The sequence below is a fragment of the Muntiacus reevesi genome, chromosome 22 (genome assembly GCF_963930625.1).
Source record: "Muntiacus reevesi chromosome 22, mMunRee1.1, whole genome shotgun sequence".
NCBI classification, from domain to species: Eukaryota; Metazoa; Chordata; class Mammalia; order Artiodactyla; family Cervidae; genus Muntiacus; species Muntiacus reevesi.
The window spans coordinates 23,092,979-23,106,644 of NC_089270.1; the positions used below are offsets into that span (position 1 = coordinate 23,092,979).

Sequence of the window (13,666 nt, forward strand, 5' to 3'; positions counted from 1 at the left end):
AACACCTGACGTTGCAATGCCTGGTCTCCACGTGTTCTGGAAACTGATATGTACATGACGGAGTTCATAACAGAAAAATAAAAACACATGAAAACATCTTCACTCTCTCGAATAGGTGGAGATGTGAAAATGACACAGGGGAGCAGCAACTAGATGCAAAGGATTGGATGTACACATAGCAACATGTATGCATCTTAGAAACAGTGTTCAGCGAGGGAAACTAAGTCATCCATGGTAACAAAGGTACCAATCTGGGGTGTGTGCTCAGTTGCCTCTGACTCGTTGCAACTCCATGGACTGTAGCCCGCCAGGCTCCTCTGTCCATGGGATTTTCCAGGCAAGAATATTGGAGTGGGTTGCCATGTCCTCATTTAGGGGATCTTCCTGACCCAGGGGTCACAGCTGTATCTCCTGCACTGGCAGGACTCTCTACCACTGAACCCCCGGGGAGCCCCTACCACTCTGGGGAAGAACGGTGACAACTGAGGAAGTTGTGCTTATGCTGGGACTGGGAATGTGTGGGAAATCTCTTTGCTTTCCTTTTAATTTTGCTGTGAACCTAAAATAGCTCTAAGAATTTCTGAAGTCTTTAAAATTTAAGAAAAAAAGGAAAAGAATGAAATATCCATCTGTTATTACGTATGACAAACCTAGACAGTGTATTAAAAGGCAGAGGCATTACTGTGCTGAAAAAGGACCATCGAGTCAAAGCTATGATTTTTCCAGTGCTCATGTATGGATGTGAGAGTTGGACTATAAAGAAAGCTGAGTGCTGAAGAATTGATGCTTTTGAACTGTGTTGTTGGAAAGGACTCTTGAGAGTCCCTTGGACTGCAAGGAGATCCAACCAGTCCATCCTAAAGGAGATCAGTCCTGAATATTCACTGGAAGGACTGATGCTGAAGCTGAAACTCCAATCCTTTGGCCAGCCAATGTAAATAGTCAACTCATTGGAAAAGACTCTGATGCTGGGAAGGATTGAGGGCAGGAGGAGAAGGGGGCAACAGAGGATGAGATGGTTGGATGGCATCACAGGCTCAATGGACATGAGTTTTAGTGAACTCCCAGAGATAGTCAAGGACAGGGAAGACTAGCGTGCTGCATGTAGTCCATGGGTTGCAAAGAGTTGGACAGGACTTAGCAACTGAACAACAACAACAACAACAATATGTATGAATATTTAAAATATGTGCATACAAAACAGTAAGAGCACATGCATACAACAAATCCACATTAAATAGCATTAGAATAGTTAAGAGGGGAAGGGAAGTGGGGACAGGTAATGGGAAGAAAAAGAATAGACAGGAAGATAGATAAGCAGGAGAATAGCCTGGCACAGGCTAATGATGAAAAGGGGCCATGAATGCAAAAGAATGATTAATTCAACTTCCTTCATATAAATCTCCAAAATAAGCATAAATAAGTGAATAAACAAGATTACATTAAAAACATTTAAAAAAAATTTTTGGCCATACCTTAGGGCATGTAGGATCTTAGTTCCCTGACCAGCAATCAAATCTGTGAACCTTGCATTGGAAGCTCGGAGTCTTACCCACTGGACTGCCAGGAAAGTCCCAAGATTACATTTGGATCAATCAAACTGACAAATGTAATAAGAATTGTAATGCCTAGCACTTTCATGCCTTTCTAGTAGGAGTGCAAATGAAAACTTCTTTAAAAGAGAGTAATATGTTAATATGTGTCAAAAGATTAAATATGTGCATATCTATACTTGGACCCAGTGTCTAAGAATTTACTTTAATCAAATATATTTGAGTCTGTGCTTAGTCACTCAGACATGTCTAACTCTTTGAGACCCCACGGAATGCAGCCCTTCAGGCTCCTCTGTCCATGGGATTCTCCACGCAAGAATACTGGAGTGGGTTGCCATGCCCTCCACTGGGGAATCTTCCTAACCCAGGGATTGAACCCAGCTGCTCTGCATTGCAGGCAGATTCTATTAACCACAATTCTATTAAAAACATTTACATTGTGGTTATTTACAATAATAGAAAAATTAGGAAGAAATGTCAAACTACAGAGGATTAGCTCAAAGAAATCTTGCAGAGCCACAGATCGAAAGTTATACAACGGGTTTCAAAAAACACTGTAGAAGGATGATAAATAACATGGGGAAAGCAGGCAATAAAACTATACAGAGAGTGTGATTTTACTTTTGAAAAATAAATTCATCTGTATGTGTGTGTGTGCACAACACACAAAAACTACATAAATTAGGAAGACATTCACCAAATTCCTAAGACATTACTAATAAATTAGGAAGACATTCACCAAAATACTAACAGCCATGATTGGGGAGAGCTTGAGTCAGGGATTTTCACAGATTTTATGCACCTTGAATTTTACTGACTTTATTAGATGCATTCATTTGGTGCTTATGGAAAAAAATTACTAAAGGAGAAAAAAAAGCCTGTAGTCGTTTCCTCTAAGGTACAAGCTGAGTAAATAGGTAGTTAATCTATTAACCACATTCATGATACAGCTGAATGATTCACCCGTCTTGGGTAATGTATTTATATTTTTAGCAGGGTCTTCTATAGACAGAGAGCTTGAATGGAAGGAGCGACTTTCCAGCTGAAGGAGGCTTTGGCAAATCCACATGGAGAGAGATTTACAAGCAGGCTGGCTCTTCAGTGGCACATAAGTCAGAGGATGAAGGCAGACATTCCTTTCACCAGTAACACTCCTCAGGTTATCTTTTCTGTCTGCTGCCCCTCTACCTGTCCTCCTAAATCTACAACCCAGCACATCCTGAAGATTTTCAAATGCAGTGACCACCTTCGCTGAACTTGACAGCCAAAGGGAATTCTCAGATTGCACTCATCCACGGTGACCGCTGGCAACCCTCAACTCCCGGGGGTTTTCTTCAGCCCGTGTAAATTAAATGGATATCGATTTTTCTAGCAATACCTTGAGTCTACTTGTCCATAGAAACTAAAGAGCCAAAGGAGGGACCCACCAGCCCTTTTCAAGCTTTCAGTGGTGCCCAGACTTCCTGGCCACTCTTGCGCAGCCTGCTCAGAATTGGGTGGTGATTAGGGTGGAGGCACTGGGTTACCTGTGGGCGGCATAAAAAGGGAGGGGAGGGTGGAACATGGAGGGTGCTGGTGGTGGGGGACAGGGACGAGAGAGAAGGAATGTACAAACGTACGCCATACAGTCTAGCTGAAATAACTGATAACCCTAGGAGCTGGGCAGAAAGCCAGAAGACTTGTCACTACTTTGTAATCCATAGCTGAAATATTTGAGGGTTCAGATGTGTCAGGAAGAATGGGATCTGTCTGGAAGATAAACTCCCTTGCACTTGCGGCAGACTTTCTTTGCTGGTATGTGATATGTCTGTTCCATCATCTGTCTTTGGCCTGCACAGCAAAGGCCTATAAGCAGCACAGACAAATGCCACAGTCTGTTGAAGCCTGATAGAGCAGAGGTCCTAGGCAAAATACCACCAGCTGCTTTTTCCTTCCTCTCTCCATTTATCATTTACAAGAATGTACAGAGACAGAGGGGATTTGGAATACCACTGTCACCTGCTTCACTGGGTCTAGCTTACTCAGGAAAAGAACATCCTAGAAGGACAATCCTATTGCCCTCCCTTCTGAGTGGCTTCAAATACTCCATGGATACCAACCAAGTTCCAGGGACAAGTTTATTTTTTAAAGAATCACCATTTCAACTAGAGGCCGGTATCACTGATGAACATAGATGCAAAAGTCGTCAATAAAATTCTAGCAAACAGAATCTAACAACATATTAAAAAGATCATACATCATGATCAAGTGGGTTTTATCCCAGGGATGCAAGGATTCTTCAGTATTCACAAAGTAATCAATGTGATTCACCATAGTAACAAATTGAAAGATAAAACCATATGATTATCTCAATAGATGCAGAGAAAGCCTTTGAGAAAATTCAACACTCATTTCTGATAAAAAATCTCCAGAAAGCAGGCATAGAGGGAACATACCTCAGCATAATGAAAGCAATATATGATAAACCCACAGCAAACATTATCCTCAATGGTAAAAAATTGAAAGCATTTCTTCCAAAATCAGGAACAAGACATGGGTGCCCACTCTGACCACTACTATTCAACATAGTTTTGGAAGTCCTAGCCACAGCAATCAGAGAATAAAAAGAAATAAAAGGAATCCAGATTGGAAAAGATGTAAAATTCTCACTGTTTGCAGGTGACATGACCTGCTACATAGAAAACCCTAAAGGCACCACCAGAAAATTACTAGAGCTAATCAATGGATACAGTAAAGTTGCAGGATACAAAATTAATACACATAAATCCCTTGCATTCCTATACACTGAGAAAACAGAAAGAGAAATTAAGGAAACAATCCCATTCAACATTGCAACAAAAAGAATAAAAATAATACTGAGGAATAAATTTACCTAAAGAAACAAAAGACTTATATGTAGAAAACTATATAACACTGATGAAAGGAATAAAAAATGACACAAATAGATGGAGAAATATACCATATTCATGGACCGGAAGAATCAATATAGTGAAAATGAGTATACTACCCAAAGCAACCTAGAGACTGAACACAATCCCTATCAAGCTACCAATGGTATTATTCATAGAATTAGAGCAAATAATTTCACAATTTGTATGGAAATACAAAAAAACCTCGAATAGCCAAAACAATCTTGAGAAAGAAGAATGGAACTGGAGGAATCTACCTGCCTGAGTTCAGACTATACTACAAAGTTACAGTCTGATGACTGTATGGTACCGGCACAAGACAGAACTACAGATCAATGGAACAAAACAGAAAGTCCAGAGATAAATCCACGCACCTTATCTTTGCCAAAGGACGCAAAAATATACAATGGAGAAAAGACAATGTTTTTAACAAGTGGTGTTGGAAAAACTGGTCAACCACCTGTAAAAGTATGAAACTAGACCACTTTGTAATACCATACACAAAAATAAACTCAACATTTGGATTAAAGACCCAAATGTAAGACCAGAAACTATAAAACTCTTAGAGGAAAACATAGGCAGAACACTCTCTGACATGAATCACAGCAAGATCCTCTATGACCCACCTCCCAGAGTAATGGAAATAAAAGCAAAAATAAACAAATAGGACCTAGTTGAACTTAAAAGCTCTTGCACAATGAAGGAAACTATAAGCAAGGTGAAAAGGCAGCCTTCAGAATAGGAGAAAATAACAGCAAATGAAGCAACTGACAAAGAATTAATCTCAAAAATATACAAGCAATTCATGCAGCTCAATACCAGAAAAATAAATGACCCAATTAAAAAATGGGCCAAATAACCAAACAGACATTTCTCCAAAGAAGACATACAGATGGCTAAAAAACACGTGTAAAGATGCTCAACATCACTCATTATCAGAGAAATGCAAATCAAAACCACAGTGAGGTACCATCTCACACCAGTCAGAATGGCTGCCATCAAAAAGTCTACAAGCGATAAATGCTGGAGAGGGTGTGGAGAAAAGGGAACCCTCTTACACTGTTGGTGTGAATGCAAACTAGTACAGCCGCTATGGAGAACAGTGTGGAGATTCCTTAAAAAACTGGAAATAGAACTGCCATATGACCCAACAATCCCACTTCTGGGCATACACACTGAGGAAACCAGAACTGAAAGAGACACGTGCACCTCAATGTTCATCACAGCACTGTTTATAATAGCCAGGACATGGAAGCAACCTAGATGCCCATCAGCAGACGAATGGATAAGGAAGCTGTGGTACATATACACCATGGAATATTACTCATCCATTAAAAAGAATTCATTTGAATCAGTTCTAATGAGATGGATGAAACTGGAGCCCATTATACAGAGTGAAGTAAGCCAGAAAGATAAAGACCAACACAGTATACTAACACATATATATGGAATTTAAAAAGATGGTAACAATAACCCTATATGCAAAACAGAAAAAGAGACACAGATGTACAGAACAGACTTTTGGACTCTGTGGGAGAAGGCGAGGGTGGGATGTTCTGAGAGAACAGCATTGAAACAAGTATACTGTCAAGGGTGAAACAGATCACCAGCCCAGGTTGGATGCATGAGACAAGTGCTCAGGGCTGGTGCACTGGGAAGACCCAGAGAGATGGGATGGAGAGGGAGGTGGGAGGGGGGATCGGGATGGGGAACACATGTGAATCCATGGCTGATTCATGTCAATGTATGACAAAAACCACTACAATATTATAAAGTAATTAGTCTCCAACTAATAAAAACAAATGAAAAAAAAAAGTCTACAAACAATAAATGCTGGAGAGGGTGTGGAGAAAAGGGAATCCTTTTACACACACTTTCCTTAAAACACTGAAAATAAAGCTGCCATATGACCCAGCAATCCCACTGCTGGGCATACACACTGAGGAAACCAGAATTGAAAGAGACACGTGTACCCCAATGTTAACTGCAGCACTGTTTACAACAGCTAGGACATGGAAGCAACCTAGATGTCCATCGGCAGACAAATGGATAAGGAATTTGTGGTACATATATACAATAGAATGTTACTCAGCTGTAAAAAAAGAACACATTTGAGTCAGTTCTAGTGAGGTAGATGAAACTGGAGCCTATTATACAGAGTGAAGTAAGCCAGAAAGAGAAATACCAATACAGTATCTTAATGCATATATATGGAATTTAGAAAGATGGTAATGACAACCCTATATGCAAGACAGCAAAAGAGACACAGATATAAAGAATAGACTTTTGGACTCTGTGGGAGAAGGCGAGGGTGGGATGATTTGAGAGAATAGCATTGAAACATGCATATTACCATGTGTAAAATAGATGACCAGTCAAACATGAAACAAGGCACTCAAAGCTGGTGCACTGGGACAACCCAGAGGGATGGGATGGGAGGGATGTGGGAGGGGGGTTTGGGACAGGAGGACACATGTACACCCATGAATGATTCATGTCAATGTACGACAAAAACCACCACAATATTGTAAAGTAATTAGCCTCCAATCAAAATAAATAAATTAATTTAAAAAATAAATAAATATCACGGAACATTAAAAAAAAAAAGAAACATGTATATTACCGTATGTAAAATAGATGATCAGTGCAAGTTCAATGAATGAAGCAGGGAATTCAAAGCTGGTACCTGGGACAACCCAGAGGGATGGAGTGGGGAGGGAAGTAAAAGGCGGGTTCAGGATGGTGGGACACATGTACACCCATGGCTGATTCATGTCGATTTATGGCAAAAACCACCACAATATTATAAAGTAATGAGCCTCCAATTAAAATAAATAAATTAATTTTTTAAAAAAAGAATCACTGTTTCAGCACTCACAAAAGGCACCCAATAATGTTAGAGAAGAGGCAAATGAAGACAAGAAAAAGAGGGGTGGGGAAAAAATAAGATCCTGTAATTTTCCTGAGGCCATGACTAGTTAGAAACTGCTGACAGGGAGTAAATAATAGAAGCTAAATGGAACTCAGGTTACCAGGAAGCCAGAGTCTAGGCATGCCTATACATTCTTCTACTTTTTCCTATGTGCAGTGGTTTAAAAACTTTTTTTTCAGTCAAAAATTGTTGCAAAGTGTCTTATATGTATCTAGCATTGTGGGGAATTCAGAAGGATAAGACCTGCCCTTGCCTCCATAATCACTCACTTCCTACAATAGACTTTTAAACCATCTTTATAGCACTGAAAGTAACAGATTCATATAGTGGTAACTATTTGAAGCAATGCATTTACTTATTTAGTGACACTCTTCTCCAGTTGAGAACCTAATCCTGTACCACAGGGTGGTTTTCTGTCACTTCACTGCAGTCTCCTAGTGCCTGGGACACGGAAGAGCCTCAACAAATACTTATTGCATAAACAGAGGGGAGGAGACAGGACTATCACTTGAAGCAGTATCTATATCTTTACAAGACATTCAGCAGCTAAGTGAGAAATCATAACTGCTGTAGAATACCAGATGTTTGAACATGCATATGATGTTCCCAGGTGGTGCTAGAGGTAAAGAACCCACCTGCCAATGCAGCAAAAGTAAGAAACACAGGTTCGATCCCTGGTTGGCAAGATCCCCTGGAGGAGGGCATGGCAACCCACTCCAATATTCTTGCCTGGAGAATTCCGCAGACAAAGGAGCCTGGTGGGCTACTGTCCATAGGGTCACAGAGTTAGACACGACTGAAGCTTCTTAGCGTGCACGATGTAAGAGCAGAACAAAGTGAGTGAAGACACAGTGTCAAGATGTGCTGAGCCCCAGACTGAAGGAGTGATCTAGGAGTGAAAAACGGGGACTGACCCTTCAACTCTGGAAGGTGTGGAGGGACCACGGAGGATATCAGCTTCACAATGGCTACACCAACAGAACAGGAAGGGTCCCACCTTCCAGAGGATTTCAGGACAGCAGTTTCATAAATGCCTTTGCCAAGAAGTTCGTCCTGGGCACGGCAGGCTGGGCTCAGCCACATATCCAGCAAGTACTGTTTTGCACCTGGTTCCCAGGGGTCAGTGTTACGTGTCTACAAATTCCAACAAATAATTGACTTTAGACGTTCTTCCATTCAAACTACAACTTCTGAATCTCAGCTAAGTCAGCATCCTACATGTAAATTTTACAGGTTTTCTTTTCATAAGCTTTCCCTCTAAATGTAGCATAATATTGGTGAAGAAACAAGTCATTCTAGATTCTCATCATTTGATCGAAGCATTTAAAGAAAATGATTTTAATTTGTTGTGATGAATACAATAAACTGTTCCCTGTATTATATTTACTTCTCCATAATATACAAAAGTTATTTAAAATCAGATGCAAATGGCATAAAATCCTTTGTTACCTAATGCAAGCTATTTGATTTGCATCTCCATAAACTGAAAAGCAAAGGAATATATTTGATAAGGACAATAGCTGCCTTTTATTGTTCATGTGAGGTTTCTCAGGTGGCGCTAGTAGTAAAGAACCTGCCTGCCAATGCAGGAGAGATAAACGATGTGGGTTTGAATCCTGGGTGGGGAAGATCCCCTGGAGGAGGGCATGGCAACCCACTCCAGTATTCTTGACTGGAGAATCCCATGGATAGAGGAGCCTGGCGGGTTACAATCAATAGGGTTGCAAAGAGTTGGACACGACTTAAGTGACTTAGCAAGCATGCACTGTCCACATATCATGTGTCAGTCATAATATATTTACACTTTCAAACATCTTTTCTAACCTTCACATTAGTGCCTTAAAGTAGATAATATCAACCCCATTTTATAGCTAAGAAAAATTGAGGCTCAAGGTGGTTAAATGACTTACCCAAACGTACAGCAAAAAAGTGGTAGAGTTGAGATTCAAAATGATGCCCCTCACACAAACCTAAAAACTGTTCAATTGCTTGATTCTTTAAGTTTCAAAATCTAAGACCACACAGCATTCCTATATAGAATGAGTTACATAGGTTTCTGTGTTAGTGTTTTTATTTTTTCACATTTCTACAAAGCAGCAGCTAACCCTGCCTTGATTGCCAGCTCACTATAGGCAAACATGGAGCCTTGTTTATCTTCATATTCTCAAGGCCTTGAGCAGTGGTCAACAGAGGATGAATGGAGTGGGGGACAAGGAAAAAGAAAGACGGACAATGGGAAGCAGAAATCCAAGTCTCCAAATATACATGGAGGGTTTACAGGTGCCAGGTGTCATCCTAATCAACACATGTGAATTCACTCATTTAACCCACACAACAGTGATGTGTGGTAGACATTACTGCCTCCGCTTTAGCCACAAGCAATTGAAACACAGAGTTAAAGAACAGGATGTTTGAAGCAACAGAGCCAAGATTGGAATCCCGGTGGTTTGTCTCCACTTGAGCAAGGGGTCACCCTCCCTCCCATCTCTGGGTCTGCAGAAGGAAGGTAGAACCTGCCAGGGTCACACACAGCTCCATCCTCCAACCTTTGTGATACATACCAAAAAATGGGCTAAATTCTACTCTTTCTCTACTTAGAGTCAACAGTCTTGAGCTATTCATTTTAAAATAATCTTCCATGGTGTGTGTTAATGTAGTTGTTCTAACTTCTTGTGGGCTCTTATATCTATGATCTATGTACACAGTTTAATAGTCCCAGCAGAGTAAGACAGAAGTTGATTGAAAAGAGGGGTGAGACAGGCAAGGAAGAATGTTCTCAGGACAGGTGAGCTCAGTCTGGATCCAGATTTAGTTTTAAAGCCAAGGTTTTTAAGAAGAGGTAATGAAACTACCACTCTGGTAGAAAGAATACAGTAAGTCTAGGACAAGTGGTACCCAACAGCCATGGAGGACGGGTACAAGGCCACGTGGTGTGGAGGTGGGGCAAACAACATCCATACATGCATCAAGCTTGACCATGTGGTCAGGGTTAGGAGATGGGCTATTAATTCCTGGAAATGGGTCACAACAGGACAAGAGGCAGGAACCAGAGTAGAAACTCAGGCTTAGGACCTGATGTTCACAGGGTCAAGAAGGAAATGTCAGACCAGATCTAGTTGGCACCAAAAAAGAAGTCTAGGGGTTAAGGCAGATGCCTGAGTGACACACCTAAAGGGTGAGTTCTGGGCATCCGGAGGGTGATTACTCCTTGGTCCTCTCTGCTGTGGGAAAGAGACAACTTCCAGATCACCTATCTCCAATTTAGATGGATATAAAGCCTGGGTGATGCTGAGCCTTCAGGTAAAGTGATCAAAGCGTTAAACTCTCAAGTTGGGGAACGGAGAGGAAATGAAGCATTGACTGGTGGGGGACACAAAGTGTGATTTCTAATTATGTTATTCAGTTTAATCAAGCATAAGATTATAACAATAATGTGAATATATGTACACGTGTACATGTTTGTAGGCATATACGTATATGTGTGTCTATACCACAAAACTCAAGGGAAAAGAAACAGTGATAAAGGCCCCTAAGGATGTGGTTCTCAGGTAGGACTCAGGCCCTTCTTTTACCTCCCTCTGGTTTACTTGCTTGACTCTTTTCTTGAAGAGTCACAGGTCTATGTGCCTCTTGGGTCTGCCTCTTAGGTCTGCCTCAAATTTCTCATCCTGTCTCATATTCAACACGGTGAGCGTGAATATTAATCAGCTAATTTCTGGTAATGAGTTCCCTCAGCATGTGTTCGCTTTCTTTTGCTTTTGATGGGTCAATAAAGTGGCGATTAATGCCAGCCAGAACATAAATGATTCTGGCAGAAGGAATCAATCCAGAAAAACCATAAAATGGCAGACTTCATTTTGAAAAGTTTAGCACTTTCTGAACGAGCACTGGTTGATCAACTTCTAAGGTCGGTGGTGAAAAAACACTCAAAATGGTGCAAAGCACAAATATTGCAAAAAAAAAAAATTCCAATAATGAGAAAGTTTATTTGGGCAATCTCACCATCAAACAAGTATATGGAAATTGATCACAAGTGTAGCCTTAATTTTTAAGATCGTTCTCTTTCTTCCCTCTCTCCTCTTGCTCTCTTTTTTCTTCTCATTTTATGCATAAAAATGCAACCAGGCTGAACTAAAGCAAATTGGTTTAATTCCCTGGAGGGAGCATGAACAAATTTTCCCAGCAACTTTCTACTAAGGCATTTGTGTATGGGCATGTGGATGGAATGTGGAAGCAGTCAGCTACATAAACCAGTAATCAAATGAAACATTACCCATTTCAAAGTGCCCTGAAACCACATTAACATCACCAATTAAAACACTGGGCTTGGGAGGAAGGAAAGTGGCCAAAAAAAAAAAAAAAAGTAAACATGTATGTGGGACATGTGGCCGGGGTGGAGGAAATATAGGTGGGGAATAAAATCTAGGGGGAATTACTTCCCTTTCAAAGGCAAATCTGTTGCAAGTGTGCTAGCAGGAGGTCTCTTTGATGGGATAGAAGAAAGGAATAAAGAATACTTTCAATAATTTCATCAAATTGAAATTTCAGCAGTTTACCTAAATTGCCGAACCATTAGACACTTAAAAAAGCGTTCGTATGCACCCACTTTAAACCTTTTCTAAAATAACCAGTAAATAGAACAGGATTGTAATAAACATTGAGAGTTCTTTTCTCTTTTGTGGCTGACACTGCTGTCAAAAAGCTGGTCCTTCAAGGATCACCAAGGGGTAGGACATTCCTTCATCACTCAAACACTTACTCAGCAAATGCCAAACAAATCTAAACCCTTCGTGCAGCCCTTGATGTTGGGGATACAGAAATATAGAATTCTTTCAGATCTCAAAGAGCCCCCATGTCAGATTCAAAAACTAGGGTGCTTCCCTTTCTGTAATGTGACTGGATACAGACTCACTAGCCTCACATCCACATGGCACACACAGTACCAATGTTTCCTTTCAAGGTGGTTTCCACAGTCCTGTGGATCCTGCCCATAACCATGACCAGGAGTGGAGACAGCCAGCAGTCTCCTCCATGGGGGACTTTCACCTGGCCTTGGAGCTCATTCAACCTGCACACCTAAGGAATACCACGCACTGACTCTCTTTTTCTCCCATCAGATCACTAGAATTTATTCATCTTGCACAACCAAAATTTTAGACTTGCTTAACTGCAGGAATCCTTTCTTTTTTTTTTTTTTTTTTTTTGCCCATGGCAACCGTCCTTCTACTCTCTGTTTCTGTCAGTTTTGTTATGTTAGATACATCAATATGTCATCATTGTTTAGTCACTAAATCATGTCCGACTCTTTTTTGACCCCAAGGACTGTACCCTGCCAGGCTCCTCTGTCCATGGGGATTTCCAAGGCAAAAATATTGCAGTGGGTTGCCATTTCCTTCTCCAGGGGATCGTCCTGACCCAGGGATGGAACCTGGATCTCCTGCACTGGCAGGCGGGTTCTTTACTTACCATTGAGTCATCAGGAAAACCAAGATATCTCAAATAAGGGGTATTATAGAGCATCCATCCTTCTGTGACTGGCTTATTTCATTTAGTACAATGTCCCCAATTCAACCACATTGTCTCATATGGAAGATTTTCTTCTTTTTAAAGACTGAATAATATTCCACTGCATACACAAACTATATTTTGTTTATCTGCTTATCCATAGGTAGACATGCAAATTGCTTTTATTACTTAAATAGCCTAGATAGCACTGGTTCTCTTTTACCATTTTCCCTCTGACTTTTCTGAAAATCTAACCAAGGAGCTTACTAGCTGACCCTCAGACTGGCCATCTCCCGATTCCTGTCACATCTCTGCCCTTTGGCTCAGCTGCAGAATGCAGCTACCACAGTTCTCTGGGATGACATCCGAGACCCACCCTCTGGTCCATCTGCCTCCTCAGGTTTTCCTGCCACTGCACACCCTGCCTTAGGTTCTGGGCACACCTGATTCCCTGTCTCTTTCAAAAGACAAACTTGGGATTCTGTCCTTTTCTTTGCTCTCACTATCACACCTCCCTCCATTTTTGCATTTAAAAGAGTTCTTTATACATTTACTCTTACTTATACCCATGATTATAATCACTATTGAAAAAACAGTCACGTATAAAATACAAATTAAATCATATTATGACGATTCCCACTTCCAGAGATGCTTAAGATACTAGAATTTCAACAAGATTGTGATAAAAAAGATATAGAGTTAAAAATATAAACAAGGACTTCCCTGGTGGTCCAGTAGTTAAAAATCCACCTGCCAATGCAAGAGAC

General features: G+C 40.7%; 1 protein-coding gene across 1 annotated transcript in view; it reads right to left on the reverse strand.

The window, feature by feature from the left end:
* The window catches only part of FRAS1 (Fraser extracellular matrix complex subunit 1), a 506,878-nt gene that overhangs the window by 255,272 nt on the left and 237,940 nt on the right, over positions 1 to 13,666 (reverse strand). The window lies entirely within an intron of this gene.